The following is an 18,862-nucleotide window of genomic DNA, read 5'->3' as shown; positions in this document are numbered from 1 at the left end:
GTCATCTGATTGTTAGTAGGCTGGATAATCTCTAAGCTTCTGCAAGACCCGGAAAAGCACAGGAATATGCCATGTTCAATACCTTTGTGTGTAAATGCTAACCTGATGCAAAATCCAAATGTTTACTCCTTGTGGACTTAAAGCAGGATGATGACTTGCAGCTGATCAGGTGGATTGATCCAGCTGGGAGCCCCAGCCCATGTAACGTTTTTAGTAACATGGATGTTTTTTGACTGAGAAAACAGCCAATAATTTTTACAATTGTCTCTTGTAGGAGTTTTATACATATATTTGTATCTCAGAGATGTAAACATTTTTAGTCTAACTAGCTTTTAGCCTTCCACAGTTTTTAACCTTCAGAAAAACTCACAACGAACTGACATCTGCTACTACAGGTAAAAAATGGTCCCTTTTGAGTTTCAGTCTCTTTTTGTCACTCTTAAAAACAAGGTAGAGATACACAGTGTTGAGAAAACATGCATTATTGTTGTTGAACAATATTAGTTGCAATTAAGCCAACATTTTCTATCATTACCATTGCCACACCACTTGATGTGAGGTTTAGCATCCCCATCCCAGTCTTCCATATTAAGTATGGAAAGAAATGGCATAGAAAGTATTTTTACTGGCATGAGGAGCAGTAAATCATGGCACTTAAAACATATCAGAGTACAAAATCTTCAAGCCAAGCAGTCTTACTACCTTGATAGAAAACATTGAAACTTCAATGATGATTGTGATTCAATATATTTTGCTGGTCCAGAATAAGTGTTTCCTTTTATTTTCATTTAAAATGTATTTTTATTAATTAAATTGTGAAAATCCTTTTTATTTATTTTCACATATAAGTCAACAAAGTGATAACTCTGGAAAATGTAAAACAAATAGATCCCAAAGCCAACAGAGGGCAAAATAACGGATAACTGAAAAAAGTCAAATAAATTATAATAAAAGTAATAATAATAATGAAATAATTAAAATTATTGTGGAGAGAAAACAATAGAAATCTCACAACTAAACTTTGTTTCAGCCATTAGATTAATCAGACCTCTACATTGGAAGGTTTCTGTGTAAAAATAAGTTAAATAGAAACAGGGAATCCACTGCAAGTTTGAGAGAGAAGGGGGGGATTTCCAACTGATCAAAATTAACCGCGAATAAAGCAGTGAAAGCTGTAACGTCCCTTTTAGTTACAAGTATCATGAAAGAACTCCAAATAATGCAACAAATAGGTCTGTTGCATGAGTTGTGATGGTGTTCTTTTTGTTTTCTTTCCACCTTCAGACATGGTTGATGATTTGTAAAAAGTAAATTATATTTTGGTTTGACAGTCATTGTAGTTCCTAATATTATTGTAGTCACTCTTTTGTTTTATTAACTTTTCCCTGCTCTTCCTACCTAAAAACCTTCTCATTACTCCTTGCACCATGGCCAATCAGCGAACAGTAGTCTGTTTACCTCACATGTACCTCACATGTAGTGTAATCAGCCCCAGGTGGTCCCGCCACTGATTAGGCCCCAAATAAAGCAGGTACCGGTCAGAAAAAAAAAAGTAATGGAGAACCCTCATCTCTGTGTGTTTTGGATAGATGTGTTTCGGTCCAGTGAACTCTATGAATACATTTTAAGTTGGATAAAAATGTAACAGGCACAAACCAAAGAGATGCCTCAGATCATAATCTGCAGATGCCACCCCTGAAACCATTATATTATCTAATGAAATGTTTTGCAAGCATACATTTATTTAGATTATTGAAAGAGCATTTCGATTTGGAAGAGGACTACCAGAAATATAAACTGAGTTGGACTTGGAAGGGCACAGAAAACAGGATCAATAGTAGGAACATAGAAATGATGTCCAGGTAGACCAAACTCAGTAGAGATCTGCAAGCTTTTTAACTACCTGTCTTGACCACAAAGAATAAAATATTCTCAGGTGTAGATGGTAAAAAGGCTGGACTGGAGGCCACAGGAGAATGAAATTGCTTTAAATCCAAAATGGTGTCTGAATTGGTTCCAAATTTTAGGAGTGGATTTTACACATATGTCTTTTGTAATCAAAGACCAGTTTAGGTTAAGAGAAAATGAACAAGAGATGGTAAATATTGGAGAGGAAGAGGCGGCCTCTCTAGCCAGGTGGGGTGATATTGCATGTCTTCACTCTGTAATCGGTAAAATGTGCAACTACACTTCATAATTTTAGCTTTGCTTACATGCTTCAGTTGTTCTAATCGTACAGATTCAGATGGAGTTTAATTCAAAATGTCTTAGGGCTGGCTAGTAAACAAGGAGTTTTACACTTCATACTCTTCTAAATACTACATCTATTTTTGGACAAAAATAAAGTCCTTCTATATTTGCACCATCATGGGGTTAAATTACTACAGGCCTGTCGCCCTGACATCCGTGGTCATGGAATCCCTTGAACGACTGGTGTTGAAGCATATGAAGGACATCACAGCACCCCTGCTGGACCCCCAGCAGTTTGCTTACCAGGCAAACAAGTCAGCAGATGATGCAGTCAGTTTGGAGAAACACAGTCCAGCACCACTTCGACCATCCAGGGTTGTACACCAGGATCCTGTTTGTCTACTTCAGCTTGGTCTTCAACACCCTCAACCCAGACATCCTCTACCAGAAGCCCACCCAGCTCCTCATCAACACTGTGTCTACTGTGGATTCCTAGGAACAACCCTTTCTGGGGACCTGAGCTGGTCTTCACACATGGACAACCCTTCGGAAGAAGGCCCAGCATAGACTGTACTTCCAGTGACAACTTAAGAAGTACAACCTTCCACAGGAGCTGCTGGTCATCTTCTACACTGCCTTTATTCAGTCTGTCCTGTGTTTGTCCCTCACTGTGTGGTTTACACTCCTCCGATCAACGGTCAGAGCTATAGAGCGCTATTTGCAAGAACCAGCCACCACAGTTTCTTTCACCAGGCTGTCTGTCTGATGAAGACCACAACCTCCCTTACTTTATTTTTTTCTTTAAATGATAAAAATGGCTGTTCCCCTTATCCTTATTTGAATTTCTCCAAAGTTTATATATTTCTACATATGTGTGCTCTGTGAGTGCTTTAAAATTGAGTAAAATTTATTGTTTGTGCAACAATCTTTGTTAATGAAATGTGCACTTAGCTTGTACATCATTGCATGCTACATTTACTTGCAGTTGGACATGTTTATGTACTCATTTAATTGCTAGTTGAGATGGCCGATGTGTTTAACATTTCACATTGCCATTAAATGCATAGATTCTCTTACACGTTAAAGTCCCAGCCCTAGTCTACCCCAAACACTACCTTGGATATGCGCATTAGACCAAAGTGCCATTGCAACCATTGTGAGGGAAGTAAGCTGAATGTGCATCTGAACTGCAAACAGTAGCTTGAAAAGAAGAATATAAGAGCTGAAACCAGTTAAAAAAGGTGGGCTGAAGCCAAGCTTCTTCATTGAATAAAAGATATATCTCCACTCTACCTAGTAGGAAACTATGGTTTCCGAAATGCTGGTTGTAGGAGGATTGTACATAATAGAATTATTTATAGATTGAAAATGCATTCCTATGTTAGCAACAAAGTCTGTATGGTCTGAGGAAATGATGGATGGGAGTATAGTTTCCAAGTGCATTGATAATTAGCTAATATTTTAAAGCCAACATTTAAGAGACTGGTCATTATATTATGCACAGTTTTGTGGCTCTGTGCCTTTTTTTAAATGGAAGGCAGATAACATCTTGATTTAGTCTAGGAACATTTTACAAATGTATAATTACGAAGCGTTATAAAGAGTTAAAATTAGAATTAGTTGTTTTACTGAACTCAATTGTAGAATGCATAGACCCAATAGCTGTGGATATTTCTTTGATAGTAAATGGTCTAATTTTTTAACCCAAGCATCACTTGTCACAGGAATATTAAAAAAATTAGAAAACCCTTCTAAATTGGATTTCTTTACTCTAGCTTTAGAATTTTATGGAGATTGAGAGAAAATTATTAATGCCTTATGCCAAGTGTACCTTTTACATTGAAACTTAAATACTTGAGCTAACTGCAAGAATTCCTAGTTGATAAATGACATATTATGGCACTGAAAAGACTGAAACCTTGCTAATTAAAATGTAAAGCTCAGTTTGCAAGGAAATTGGAATGATTAGAATTCAATCTTTACATATATTTATGAACATAATGCAAACACAATGTGCTGTATATAAAAACTGCAAAATACAGGTCCTTCTAAAAAAATTAGCATATTGTGATAAAGTTCATTATTTTCTATAATGTAATGATGAAAATTTAACATTCATATATTTTAGATTCATTGCACACTAACTGAAATATTTCAAGTCTTTTATTGTCTTAATATGGATGATTTTGGCATACAGCTCATGAAAACCCAAAATTCCTATCTCACAAAATTAGCATATTTCATCCAACCAATAAAATAAAAGTGTTTTTAATACAAAAAACGTCAACCTTCAAATAATCATGTACAGTTATGCACTCAATACTTGGTCGGGAATCCTTTGCAGAAATTACTGCTTCAATGTGGCGTGGCATGGAGGCAATCAGCCTGTGGCACTGCTGAGGTCTTATGGAGGCCCAGGATGCTTCGATAGCGGCCTTTAGCTCATCCAGAGTGTTGGGTCTTGAGTCTCTCAACGTTCTCTTCACAATATCCCACAGATTCTCTATGGGGTTCAGGTCAGGAGAGTTGGCAGGCCAATTGAGCACAGTGATACCATGGTCAGTAAACCATTTACCAGTGGTTTTGGCACTGTGAGCAGGTGCCAGGTCGTGCTGAAAAATGAAATCTTCATCTCCATAAAGCTTTTCAGCAGATGGAAGCAAGAAGTGCTCCAAAATCTCCTGATAGCTAGCTGCATTGACCCTGCCCTTGATAAAATACAGTGGACCAACACTAGCAGCTGACACAGCACCCCAGACCATCACTGACTGTGGGTACTTGACACTGGACTTCTGGCATTTTGGCATTTCCTTCTCCCCAGTCTTCCTCCAGACTCTGGCACCTTGATTTCTGAATGACATGCAGAATTTGCTTTCATCCGAAAAAAGTACTTTGGACCACTGAGCAACAGTCCAGTGCTGCTTCTCTGTAGCCCAGGACTGGGGAATGTGGCACCTGTAGCCCATTTCCTGCACACGCCTGTGCACGGTGGCTCTGGATGTTTCTACTCCAGACACAGTCCACTGGTTCCGCAGGTCCCCCAAGGTCTGGAATCGGCCCTTCTCCACAATCTTCCTCAGGGTCCGGTCAACTCTTCTCGTTGTGCAGCGTTTTCTGCCACACTTTTTCCTTCCCACAGACTTCCCACTGAGGTGCCTTGATACAGCACTCTGGGAACAGCCTATTTGTTCAGAAATGTATTTCTGTGTCTTACCCTCTTGCTTGAGGGTGTCAATAGTGGCCTTCTGGACAGCAGTCAGGTCGGCAGTCTTACCCATGATTGGGGTTTTGAGTGATGAACCAGGCTGGGAGTTTTAAAGGCCTCAGGAATCTTTTGCAGGTGTTTAGAGTTAACTCGTTGATTCAGATGATTAGGTTCATAGCTCGTTTAGAGACCCTTTTAATGATATGCTAATTTTGTGAGATAGGAATTTTGGGTTTTCATGAGCTGTATGCCAAAATCATCCGTATTAAGACAATGAAAGACCTGAAATATTTCAGTTAGTGTGCAATGAATCTAAAATATATGAATGTTAAGTTTTCATCATGACATTATGGAAAATAATGAACTTTATCACAATATGCAAATTTTTTGAGAAGGACCTGTATTATTGTTTCTCAGAAACTGAAATCTTACTTGTGCACCAAGTTTCTCTAAAGCAGGCAAGGGAGAGATTTGCCACTGTGTTGCATCATCCCTGTAAGCATGTTTAAACTTGGGAGACAAGTGGTTGAGTTTAAAAGCATTGTTATTGCTTATAAATATATTTCAGCTGTTTACATTCAACCTTTATTTGATTTTTTAAAAGTTTTCCTTTTGACAATAGGTTTTCAGTACAGTGACTTCAACTTAAGCACCGGACAGTCTATTTTCTCTTCAGCTCAGAGGCTATTGAAAAATAATTATTTTGATTCAATAACTTTGAAAAGCTTCAATTTTTCTTTGGTCATTTTGGAACAAGCAACAATCTATGTCCTTAAAAAATAGATTTACTTTTCATGTTTGTGTTGCATTAGATTGTGTCAAAGGTTTTGGTAATATTCTGAATCAGAAAAGCTTTATTGCCAAGTACGTTTTTGGACATACAAGGAATTTGTTTTGGCATAGTCGGTGCAATACAATACAAATTAAACAGTATAAACATATCTACAATATAATATAAATATATGTGCACAGTTTTAAGTGAGTGAGAGTAAATGTAGAGCAGTATTCATCATGAAGGAAAAAAAAAGCAGCTGAAGTGGAACTAGAAAATAAAATAAAAGAAACGACTTATGCAACATTCCAAGATAAAAATGGTCCCAAAACCAGACCCCCTCTGGCCCTTGGCTGCACCTAGAAATCCTGTTCATAACTTTTATGGACAAAGGGCAGCCCTGCCGGAGTCCAACATGCACTGGGAACAGGTCCAAGTTATTGCCAGCAATACGGACCAAAACTCGGCTCCACTTGTACTGAGACCAGATGTCCCCTAATAAAGGGCCCCCAACTCCGTACTCCTGGAGCACCCCCACAGGGCACCACGAGGGACACGGTCGAATGCCTTCTCCAGGTCCACAAAACGCATGTGGACCGGTTGGGCAAACACCCATGAACCCTTGAGCACCCTGTAGATGGTGTAGAGCTGGTCCAGTGTTCCACAGCTGCAACGAAAACCACACTGTTCCTCCTGAAGCTGAGGTTTAACTATCGGCCGGACTCTCCTCTCAAGTACCCTGGCATAGGCCTTACAAGGGAGTCTGAGGAGTGTGATCCCCCTGTAGTTGGAACACACCCTCCGGTCCCCCTTCTTATGAAGGGGGTACACCACCCCGGTCTGCCAGTTCAGAGACAATGTCCCCGACCCCCACTCAATGTTGAAGAGGTGTGTTGGCCACGACAGCCCCACAACATCCAGAGACTTGAGGTACTCAGGGCGGATCTTATCAGCAGCTCTCCACCCCCACTGTAAACGTGTTGGGAAAGCACTGCTTCCCTCTCTTGAGGCGCCAGTCGGTTTGCAGAAACGCTTTGAGTACGACTGGTAGTCATTCTTCATGTTGCCCAATAATGTCCCCAGTCCAGGTCAGCAGCTTCCCACCCCCACTGTAAACAGTGTTGGTGAAGCACTGCTTCCCTCTCCTGAGGCGCCAGACGGTTTGCCATAATCGCTTTGAAGCCGACTGGTAGTCCTTCTCCATGACCTCACTGAACTCCACTCAGATCCATGTTTTTGCCTCTGCCACAGCCTGGGCCATGGCACGCTTGGCCTCACAGTACCCATTAGCCGCCTCAGGAGTCGCACAAGCCAACCACAGCCCATAGGACTCCTTATGCTTGACAGCATCCATTACTGTCTCTTGCCAGCGTCCACCACCAGGTTTGGGGATTGCCACCATGACAGCATCACAGACCTTACGGCCACAGGTATGGGCGGCAGCATCGACAATAGAGGTGGAGAACATAGTCCATTCGGACCCTTTGTCTCCAACCTCCGCCGTAATCTGGTCAAAGCTTTCCCGGAGGTGGGAGTTAAATACAACCCGGCTGAAGGCTCCACCAGACATTCCCGGCAGACACTCACTATACGCTTAGGCCTGCAAACTCTGTCCGGCTTCCTCCTCTTCCAGCAGATCCAACTCACCACCAGGTGGTGATATGTGGACAGCACAGCCCCGACAGTCAGAGACCTGTCCCCAACCCGAAGGCGCACTGCACTGGTAGACCCCAACACAAGATGGCTGAGCTGGGGGGCGAGAAGCAAACCCACCCCAGCACCTTGCCTTTCCCCGTGGGCCACTCCAGAATACATAGTCCAACCTCTCTCCTTTGGAACCTGGGTTCCGAACCCAGGCTGTGCATGGAGGTGAACCCGACTAGTTCATCCGCTGCCCGATCCTCTTTGCACCGGTTCCTCATGGTTCCCCATGCAGGTGGTGGGCCCACTGGGCGATGGCCTTGTGTCTCTTGTTTGGGCTTGGCCTGGCCAGGTCCCGCAAAGAGTAACCGGGCCACCAGGCGCTCGCAGATGAGTCCCAATGCCAGGCCTGGCTCCAGGGTGGGACCCTGGCTCCGTCGTACTGGGCTGCGTTACGTGCCGCATTTAAGTGGTCCTCATGAAGGTGTCTGAACCTCTCTTTGTCTGACCTGTCACCTAGAGCCTGTTTGCCATGGGAGACCCTACCAGGGGCACTTAAGCTCCGGACAACATAGCCTCTAGGATTATTCCAGCAGTCAAACCCCTCCACCACGTTAAGGTGGTGGTTCAAGGAGGGGTCAATGTACATTCCAAGTGACAAATTGTATTGAGTTAATATCACTAAGTATGAGGACTATACTAAGTTTGTGCCATAAGTTTCTTCTTGTACATGCGTGTGTGTGTGTGGGTGCGCATGTCTAAACTTGTGTCGATCAATTCTTTACAGAACACCAACATTGTGTGGACATTCACCATTGTTTGACATTTGGCCCGGTCCACACAAAGGGAAATGGGTTATGTGGGTTAATGGTTGGGTTTAGGACTAAGGTATGAATTGAGTTTAGGTTAGGCTTAGATTAAGGGTCATGGTTAGGCTATAGCAATGAATGGAAGTCAATACAATGTCCCTACACAGATAGCAAGACACACAGTGTGTGTGTCCTGTATGTATGTGTGGTGTCTGGGTGTGTGTGTCAGTTGAAGTGAAAGAAAACAGAAATGGCGTGCTAGAGAGACGTACACATCAAAATCACAGTCACAATAAGTTGCACGTTCACGTTAAATGCCATTGAACTTTACCTATTAACTAATCCGTGTTTACTGTTTAATCTTACCTGCAGTTATATTCAGTAAAGCCCCGCCATAATCTCCCTGTTTCTTAACAGCTGGCCATTTACATAAAACCAGTTAACTGTGACTACAGCAATCCTTCCCTCAGTGATGCACTTCTTCATCACAGGCATAGAAAGTGCGATAGCGAACCAGCATCTCCTTTAGAAACGGAATTTTCACACTGTAGTTCATACTATGCAGTTCCCTACCACAGCTTTTGTCTTGTTCTTTCTGTTTGAAGTGTTCGATCTTTGCTACAGTGGGTCTCGGCCGGTGATTGTTGGACTGTTTTGCTCCCAGACGATGTACTCTGTGAAAAGTGATGTTCTTTAAAATGTTGCTTGGTGTCGCTGGAGGAAATCACACACAGTGGCCTCTAGATCTTCTTTTGTGTGCTCAGCAATGTTGGAGAAAACAAGATTATCCCGCATTCTCATCATCCCTTTGTTGACTTTCCTTCAGCTTGTTTTCTTATGCAGACCTTCTACCAGGGCCAGTCTGGCATCAAAGCTGGTGAGCTTCAGGTCAGTAGTCTAAATTATCTGTGTAGCTTGATCTGGTGAGGTGGTGGTACTGGTGGAGCATTCAGACCACGTACACTTGGATGTTGGAGTGGCCACTGACTTCTGAGGTTTCCCCATTACGAATCTGTAAACAAATTCATCACTGTAGCTCTGCAGACTGTCAACAGTTTCCTCATCCAAATTTTCAGTGGTGAGGAAATAATTTTAATTGCACTTGATATTTGGCTGGTTTTATTGGCTTTTTTTTTAGCTTACCTGGAGAGTTGTTTGTTTGTCAGTTTGCCACCATATTGTATTCTTACAAGTCAATCTCGCGAGAACTCACCACATCCCTTCCTCAGCAGCCCATCCTGTTCTCCGCAGGTCATTAAGGTTCTGGGGTTCAGAGTTACCCTTCAACTGAGAGCCACCCTTCAAGAAGAATGTGATGCCATGCCTCAGCACACAATAACTTGACTTGTAAACAGCATGAGACGTTGTTGTCAAGCTGTAATTGATGTTCAAGGGCACATGACACGTTACTGAGGCATTAACATATTTTGCTCTGTTGTTGGCTTTTGTTTCATTAAATAATTTGAGATGAGAAAATCACCATTGCATGCTTCTACTCAAATGACCTACTTTCATGATATATTACTGTAGTGTGAACCTTTTACATTTTCTACAAATACACACTCAATACTCAAATATCCCTTTTTACGAGTAGTGCATATCTGAATATAAAACTACTTATGAAGCAACTTAAAACACATTAAACAATTTGTTTTTTGTGTAAATTTTTGAGTTAAATATGTTTTTTTCAGTGATTTGAAAAACAAAGATTTCTGTTTTTGTACAAAGTCATGGGAAAAAGAAAGTTTCAGTCAGTGCAATTAAGGCAAAAAATAGGTCACTGTGGTGCAGCTCTTTCAATGCACTTAATTAACTGGCAATCATCACTGTAAGTGCCACTATAAAAGCAGGTGTTTTAGCACTGAGCTGCTCTGGAGCATACATGTGGTATGTGAACACAATGCCAGAATGAAAGACATCAGTAATGACCTTAGTGAAACAACTGTTGCTGCTCATCAACCCAGGAAGATGATAAGGTGATTTTCAGCTGCCAATCCTCAAAGGAGTGAACTTCCCAGTAAATTCACTTCAAAGTCAGAGCATGCATCATTAGAGAAATTACATAAAACCCCATAGCTCCATCTAAGACCTACAGGTCTTGCTTTGAATGTTAGATGTTGATTATCAAGATAGAATAAGATAAATTACTAAACAAAAGATATAAGAAAATTCTTAAAACAATTTAGCAACATTTGCACAACATACACTCCTTACTTACTGTATATTGGCCATAGGGTTAGGATACCTTGTGCAACCTGCTCTTTATATACCACATTTAAATAAAAAGCACTACTGATGTGCTCTGTATTTAAGCACAGTGCACAGAAAATCCAAGTTTTCTTGTTTTGTAACCAGATGCATATTGCTGTTTGTGTCTACAGTTTGTTTTTCTGGCTTTTTTGTTCTGTAAAAGCTTTGTGTGCAAAATGAGGCAAAAATCCTCTTCACTGGATGAATGAAGGTATATTAACATTGAAGAAAGAACGAGATAATGCTCGTCAATCAAAATCCATTAACAAATTAAAAGGAAGTTTTTTGTTACATTGAATAATGAGGAAATAAAGAAATTAACAAAGCAAAAGCTGACCAAAGGTAAGCCTAAAGATATCTGGCACTAATAAAATAATTATTTATGAAAGGAGACCTTTGTAAAACTGACAGTCAATCCTGATGAATTAACTGCATTTTCTAATATATTCATTGACTCTTTAGCTAATATTACACAATGTTTTCTATAAGTTGGCAAATTAAAAACCTGCAAGTACAGGTTTTTCATTTAAGAACGGTCATTAAATCTCAGGGTTAGCAGATTGTTACTTTCCTGAAATCATCTAGAATGAAAGATATTTCTGAAATGGACACAGTAATGCTTAAAACGCTTTTACACTATTAATGTTTATTGTTGATGCTCCTACTAACTCTAACAATAGACCAGTCAATATTTTACATTCTGTCTCAAAGGATGTAGGGAAGCTAGCAGTTAAAATGATTATTCATTATTTCAACACTAGCTAATTTCATTTAAAGTACATCCAATCGATTTTGTCCTTAGAGTCGATTACTCATCTGAGACAACCGACAGTTTTTACTGATAAAGTTACATTTTCGTAATGTAAATGTGGCGTTGTTTAAAGCCTTTTTTTCTATCTCAGCAAAGCCTTTGAGTCTGTCAATTATAAAGTAATTTTATCCAAGTTATCTAGTTTAAACTTTTCTTTTCATACAATGGATAGAATCCCACTTAACAGATAAATCACAGGTTGTGTGCATACAAAATCAGGATTCTTCTGTTATGAAGCTGCTTACTGGTGTTCCACAAGTATAAAAAATTGCATCATTTTTTGCACTTTAAATGAATAATCTTCTATCTTCATAACTGTAACACTGTGATGTATGCAGATGATACTGTAAATTATGATACATGATACCAGTATGGCCCAGGGAACAAACTTCATGGTATATGTTACAGTATTGTTATAGCAGTGCTACTTGCAACACGATTTGTCTAAAATAGTCTGTATTCTTTTTTAAAGTCTCATCAGTCCACAGTAGAGCAAGTTTTTGTTCATGAGAGAAACTATTCATTTCAATTCAGTTTATTTCTATAATGCCAATTCACAACGGATACCTTCTCAAGACACTTAAAAAAAGTCAATTCAGTCCTATTATACAAACAGATTCCATGTCAATTCTATACATTCAAATTTGATCCTAGTTAACAAACAATTCAGTCAAGATTAGTTTATTATATAAATTTTCTAAAAGTGCCTCCATCTAAATAAACCCATCAGATGACAGAGCCACTAACTTGCAGCATTCACTCATATGTGAGTGCATGTAGCGACACCAGAAAGCAAAACTCTCCTTTAACAGGAAGAAATCTCCAGCAGAATCAGAACTGGCTCAGTGTAAGCTACCTCTGCCAAGACCGACTGGGGGTTTGAGAAGACATAGTTTACACACAAAAAAACACAAAAGCACTGACCCAAGTGACCCATTCTATTTTAAAGAAAAGTAAAATGTTAACGGTAGTAGTAGCTCCCTTTGTAGCTTAATCTAGAAGACAAACACAGGTAAGCAGTTAAGATCTGAGGCAGTTTTCAAGTCTATAGAATGAAAGAGAAGACAAAACAGTTAGTTGGAGTAGAAGCTCAGCAAAAAGCTTTGTTTAGAGAGAGAGACAAGGCAAGTTTATTTGTATAGCACATTTCAGTAACAAGACAATGCAGTGCTTTACATGAATAAAACATAGAAAAAGAAAACAAATAAAAACGTACATTGCAGTGGCATAACTCTTTAAGGCAACTTTCAACAAATGAGTTTTTAACCCTAATTTAAAATAATTCAGAGTTTCAGCATTTTTGCAAACTTCTGGGAGCTTGTTTCAGATAAGTGGAGTAAGAACTGAATGCTACTTCTCCATCTTTGCTTCTTGTTCTGGAGATGCAGAGTAGACTTGAACCAGAGGACCTGAGTGGTCAGGACGGTTAATACAACAGTGTATCTGTGGGTTTCAACAAGTCAAATTTTAGACTTTTTAAGACCTTATTAATGCCACCTTGAATAAAATTTAAGATCTGAAAAAAACTGTAAATATATACCCCTTTTCCACTGGCTGGTTTTAGGTGGCGTGGCTTTGCTCAACTCCGTTTTGCTTTACTCGGTACGGTACCAATTGAGTTTCCACTGATAGCTGGAGTTATGGTGGCTGAAGCTCCGCCCTCAGCCGTCAGTGTAGTGCTGTGGCGGTATTAACATTACTATGTGAGATTGTCACATTAAGTATTCTGTGTGAAACAATAAAAAATAAATAATAAATTAGAAAATAAAAACATAAAAACATAAATAAACTAAATGCCAATAACGTTTGTATTATTGTAAATAAAGGAATGTCTTATATGTGATTTTTTTCATGTATAAAATGATCCACTGGGATGATTATCTGGAACACAGCCTAGCCAAAACTTGCATTAAAGAGACATTTACTGACCTGCAGCATAAAACATAACTTCTTTTGTGTGGTCCTAAGCCCACTCTATGCTACCAACACAACAGGCGCCCTCTCGCGGCTGTTACACAACTAAATAAAATTACACTTCAGGGCTTATCAAAAGAAAAGTTGAAGACAGAAACAAGAAAAAACTAGGACTGCAAGCAGTTATGAAGCAAGCAGGTTCCAAGCCCTTTCCAGCAAGTCCGCCTCTGGCCCCGTCCCTCCCAGCACACCATCACCATTTAATGTGACCACAATTCCAATAGGTCAGGTTAGAACTTTCTTGCACAGGCACTCAGATCTCACAGGCTTAGTCCTTACAATGCATTGTAGCTAATTCATAGCATTAGAGAAAAACATTTAAAAAATATTGGACAATCATGTGTCTCCTCAAATTCTTAAAATGTTGCTGGAGGAAGCATTTCATGACCGATGTACGATATGAAAATCCCATGTTCCATATATTTTCAAAATAAAAATGTTAATTCCCATCTTGAAGGTAAACAGAGCATTTTATGCGAATTTCATAAATTCACTGTGCCTCATAATTTTCAAAATATTCTCAATTAACCAAGCCTACATCTGCAATCACAGGCATTGTTTATGGTGTCCCTAGATGTAATGGTTTTTCAACAAAAAAATGTAATATATTTATACAACACAAGCTTTAATTAAAACAATCCATAAAAATCCATATTTCATCATAAAATTCCCAAAGTATTCTCAGATGACCATGACTGTAGAAGATACAATATGAGTATTTATTCAAGTGCTTGAATCAATTACCTTTTCAACCAAAAAATTGTAGCCGTTATTTTCATAGTACATAGCCAAATTCAAACATTTATAAGAAATATATGGTAATTCATAATATTCCCTAACATAACCATATATATGTGGAATGATATACATTAGTTATCATTTTGCTAATTTTAATGATCATTTTAAAAAGAATTGTTAACTATCAGTTCAATATTAGTAAAAATTACCAAAATAAACAAATTCATTTAAAATCCAGTTTGTTAGAAAAATCTCAAAATATTATCTGAATGTATTCAGCCACCACACTGCATTTATTTTCATCATAATGTATTTGTAATTGCCATTATTGAATAGCATATATCTCTAAATTAATTGTACATAAGTGGGCAGTCCAAATTGAACAATGTTTACTGGGAATTAAAGAGCATTGTCTGCTTAAATAGTAAGCATTATATAAACCTTTGGAGTGTGGGACTTACGTTTTGGAAATTATAAGTCCAAACACGTTTTATGTAATATAAGTTTGATGTAGCTTAGCTGATATTTGTTGTGAGTTCATAAATCCATAGCATGGGATTCTGCTCTGGAGGTTATGATGGTATGCATACTCCTCCTCAGAGTCATCCATCTCAGCTTGGTTCTCATCTCTTTCAGGTTGTTGCTCTCTTTTCGGTTTTGCCTCTTCTTGGAGTTCTTTCTCCAGAGGTAGAACATTTAAAGGCAGCAGAATATGTCCATGAAGCACACGTATGACTTTGTTACCCTTTTCCAGCTGTACTTAATAGTCCATCTCCCACTTTGTTCGACCACACGATATACTGCCTTCTCCCAGTAGGAGCGGAGTTTACCTGGGCCTCCCGTTTCTGAGAGGTTTTTAAATAGCACTCTGTCACCTGCTTGTATAGTGGCACGTATGTCATACTTTTGACTGTTGGTGGAAGCTATTTGGTAAGCCACACACATCCTCTCATCCCACTTCTGTGCAAAGGTTTAACAATGTCGGTGCGGGGTTTTTTCTCCTTTAATGTTACTACTGCTTTCACATTGTTTGGGTCAATCTGGATGCCTTCTCCTGACACCATTCGTCCAAGATAATGTATCTGCCTCTTGAAAAGCTCAGATTTGTTTGGATGAAGTTTAATGCCATGTTGCACCTTGTTGAAAACCTGTCTCAGATGGTCCACATGTTCCTCGAATTCCTCCTTTTGAGAAACAGAGGATTTCATCCAAATATGGCACACAGCACTCCTCTCTGATGCCTTCTAACACACCTTCCATGCACCTCTCAAAAGCAGCTGGTGCATTAGTAAGTCCAAATGGTATCCTGACTAGGAATGGGTACCTTTCACATTTGAACTGATACGGTACTGATACTTGGTACCTGGAAATCGGTACCGGTACTCAACGGTACCAGTTTTTGGTACTTTTGTCTGTGTTTATGTGGTAATAAATGTTAATTCTTTTAATAATAAAATCTCAAAAATGTTCAATTTAACATATTTTCTAATATATAAACTTTAATGAATATATCAAAACTACATCTAGCAGTTTGTATTGTAACATCTCAGTTGTTTCAAGCATTTCTTCATCATTAAAACCCTTAACTAACTATATAGTGTAATGCACAAATTAAAACCCAGCCATGTTGCTGGCTGCAGACGACAAGTCACTAACGAATGCAGGCGTGCTAACGGTGCTGAATGCAGGACTTGTAGCTAGGGATGGGTACCGAATTCGGTACTTTTATAGGTACCGACTGAATTCCGTCGGTACTATTCACGTAAAATCAAATGGTACCATGTTTCGGTACCTAAAGGCATCATTGGGAAGACCACAAGGTGTGCTGAACTAAGTCAGATGTCTTGATTCTCCGCTCACAAAGCCTTGGTGGTATGTGCTCCATTGGTCCAAAATGCAGGTAGGAAAATGTCATGACTGGTTGAATTCTGAATTGGAATTCGCTCAATTTTTTTAAGCTCCCACAGGCACAGCAACCAGAGCAGCAAATAGCTCCAACCCATCTGGCACGATGCACTGCATGTCAGGTACATACATTACTCCTCTTTCGGGACAAGTTCTAATGCGACATTTCACCTCACAGATTTGACCACTGTAAACATGAAAACCCTTCTTTCCAACTCTCACTAGTGAGTGCATTCTTCCTACTTTGGCATAGTACAGACAGCCTAGAGTTTCGACACCACTCTTTTGAATTCTCAAAGTCTCTGACAGTAAGTCTACAGGATTAATGTTGTCTGTCTAGTCAGCAATTCCCATTACGATTTCTTGGATTACATTGAAACCTAGATCACCTTGGACTGCTTACCTTCTCTTGGCTTACCAGAAATGGGACAGAGGGCAACAGAGCCATGTTTCAGTTACTGTACTAACCACAGGTGCTAAACCTTTCTCTAAACTTAGTCAATGATGAAACCTGTGCCGTTTGTTTCTGTATGACAGTACGATTAGCTTGGACTTCTGGCTGCATCTTGTAAATTGAAAATTTAAAAAATGCACCTCAAAATTCAGTTACCAAAGGAGATCGGTGAGAATCAAAGTGGCACTTTATGGTCACCTGTTAAAAGACAGCTTTTTTTCAAAAACCTTACTGATGAATGGGAGATTTTGGATGGACCTGTAATTCTGCAGTAGGAGCTTGTCTATATTGTTCTTTCGGTGGTTTGATAATTACTGTTTTTAAGGCCTGGGTAAAAACACCTGACAAAAGTGATGAGTGTATTATTTGAATCAGGTCAAACACTATGACAGGCAAAGTTTTCTTAAAGAAAGCTGTGGGTAGAAAATTGAGACAGCAGGAGGAGACGGAACTTTGTTGATGTATAGTTTCTTCTACGTTTTTGTAGTTGATTCGGCAGAATTTTGTCATTTTGGCCAAATTGGTTCTGATTGGACACAACATTGGTACCACACTTGGCTTTGATGTACAGACTACCCTTCTAATCTTCAGAATTTTCTCAACAAAGAACTTTAAAATTATTGTAAGCCCTGGTAGAGTGGAGGTAAGATGCTACAGACACAAAATGGTTTGTTAACCTGTGAACCGTGGCAAATAAGGTACGAACATTATTAATGCCTGTTTTAAACATTAAAAGACAGGCCCTAATGTATCATCTATATAAGGAGAAAATGAAGTTATTGGCAGCAATAGCTGAGTTGATGCCCCCTTCCAGGCAGTTTTTTAGCTAAACAAAGTGCCTGGCCAGAGAAGAAACAGAGAGACATCATAAAGTTAAAAATAGAAATAACAGCAACTAATGCAAAATAGAGAGTAATAGGAGAATGTAGCAGGGAGGGAAAGTGGCCAATATGTCTCTCAGCAGCGTAAGTCTATAGCAGCATAACTACAGAGATAGCTCAGGATCACCTAAGCCACTCTAACTATAAGATTTATCAAAAAGTAAAGTTTAAGCCGAATTTTAAAACTAGACATGCTGTTTGCATCACAGACTAAAACTGGGAGCTGGATCTACAAGAGAGATGCCTAACAAAAAAAATAACTGCCTCCCATTCTACTTTTAGAACCTTTTTTAGAAGCACCAGTAAACCTGCAGTCTGAGAGCAAAGTGCTCTGTAAGGAACATATGAAACAATTAGATCTCTGATGTATGGTGATTATTAAGGACTTTAAATCTGAGAAGGAGAATTTTAAATTCTATTCTGGATTTAACAGGGAGCCAGTAAAGGGAAGCTAAAATATGAGAAATATGATCTTTCTTTTTCATTTCAAAATGCGCTTTTAAGCACATTTTGTGGACATCCTGATAGTAAAGAATTACAATAGTCCACCCTTGTAAAAGTAAAAAATGCATGGACTACTTTTTCATTATCATTCCTGGATAGGATATTTATAAATGTGCCTATTGTTTGGAGGTGAAATAAGAAAATCCTAGGAAGTACTATTTTTTCAAAGACACTGGTCCAAAGATGACAATTTCTGTCTTGTCTGAATTAAAGGCTAAAAATTTAGAGTCATCAAATGAAACAGCTCCTTAAATAAATTTGTTGGGATAGGGTCTAACATACAAGTTGATGGTTTAGATGAAGCTAATACTTTTGATAACTGAATTGAATCAAAACAGTCCAAGCACAGATCAGGTTCTAGAGTTACCTGCAATGCTGCCTCACTGACTGAAGACTTAATAATCATTTTTGGGAAGATGCCAATGATTTTATTTTCTGTAAAAGCTGAGAGCTGAGGGGATGGACGGCTCAACAGAGCTATGAGTCTGTGTAAATTTGGCAACTGTACTGGGATTCTCCCTTATTAATGATGAGAAATATGCTGTTCTAGCTTGGCAAAGGGTCTTTTTTATACAACAGTACACTATTTTTGCAGAATATGTTAGACTCCTCTAAATGTGTAGTGCTCTATATTCTCTCCAATATCCTGTTCATAATAGTATACAGCTCTGAATTATACCAGGGAGTCAGCCTCCTGTGATTGGTTACAGTATGTCAGCACAAGGTCC

General features: G+C 39.2%; 1 protein-coding gene across 4 annotated transcripts in view; it reads left to right on the top strand.

The window, feature by feature from the left end:
• The window catches only part of LOC124862849 (proline-rich protein 12-like), a 78,668-nt gene that overhangs the window by 22,787 nt on the left and 37,019 nt on the right, over positions 1-18,862 (top strand). The gene's annotated exons all lie outside the window — the stretch shown is intronic.

Source organism: Girardinichthys multiradiatus, chromosome X (assembly GCF_021462225.1).
Source record: "Girardinichthys multiradiatus isolate DD_20200921_A chromosome X, DD_fGirMul_XY1, whole genome shotgun sequence".
NCBI lineage: Eukaryota > Metazoa > Chordata > Actinopteri > Cyprinodontiformes > Goodeidae > Girardinichthys > Girardinichthys multiradiatus.
This window is presented reverse-complemented; position numbering and strand designations above follow the sequence as displayed.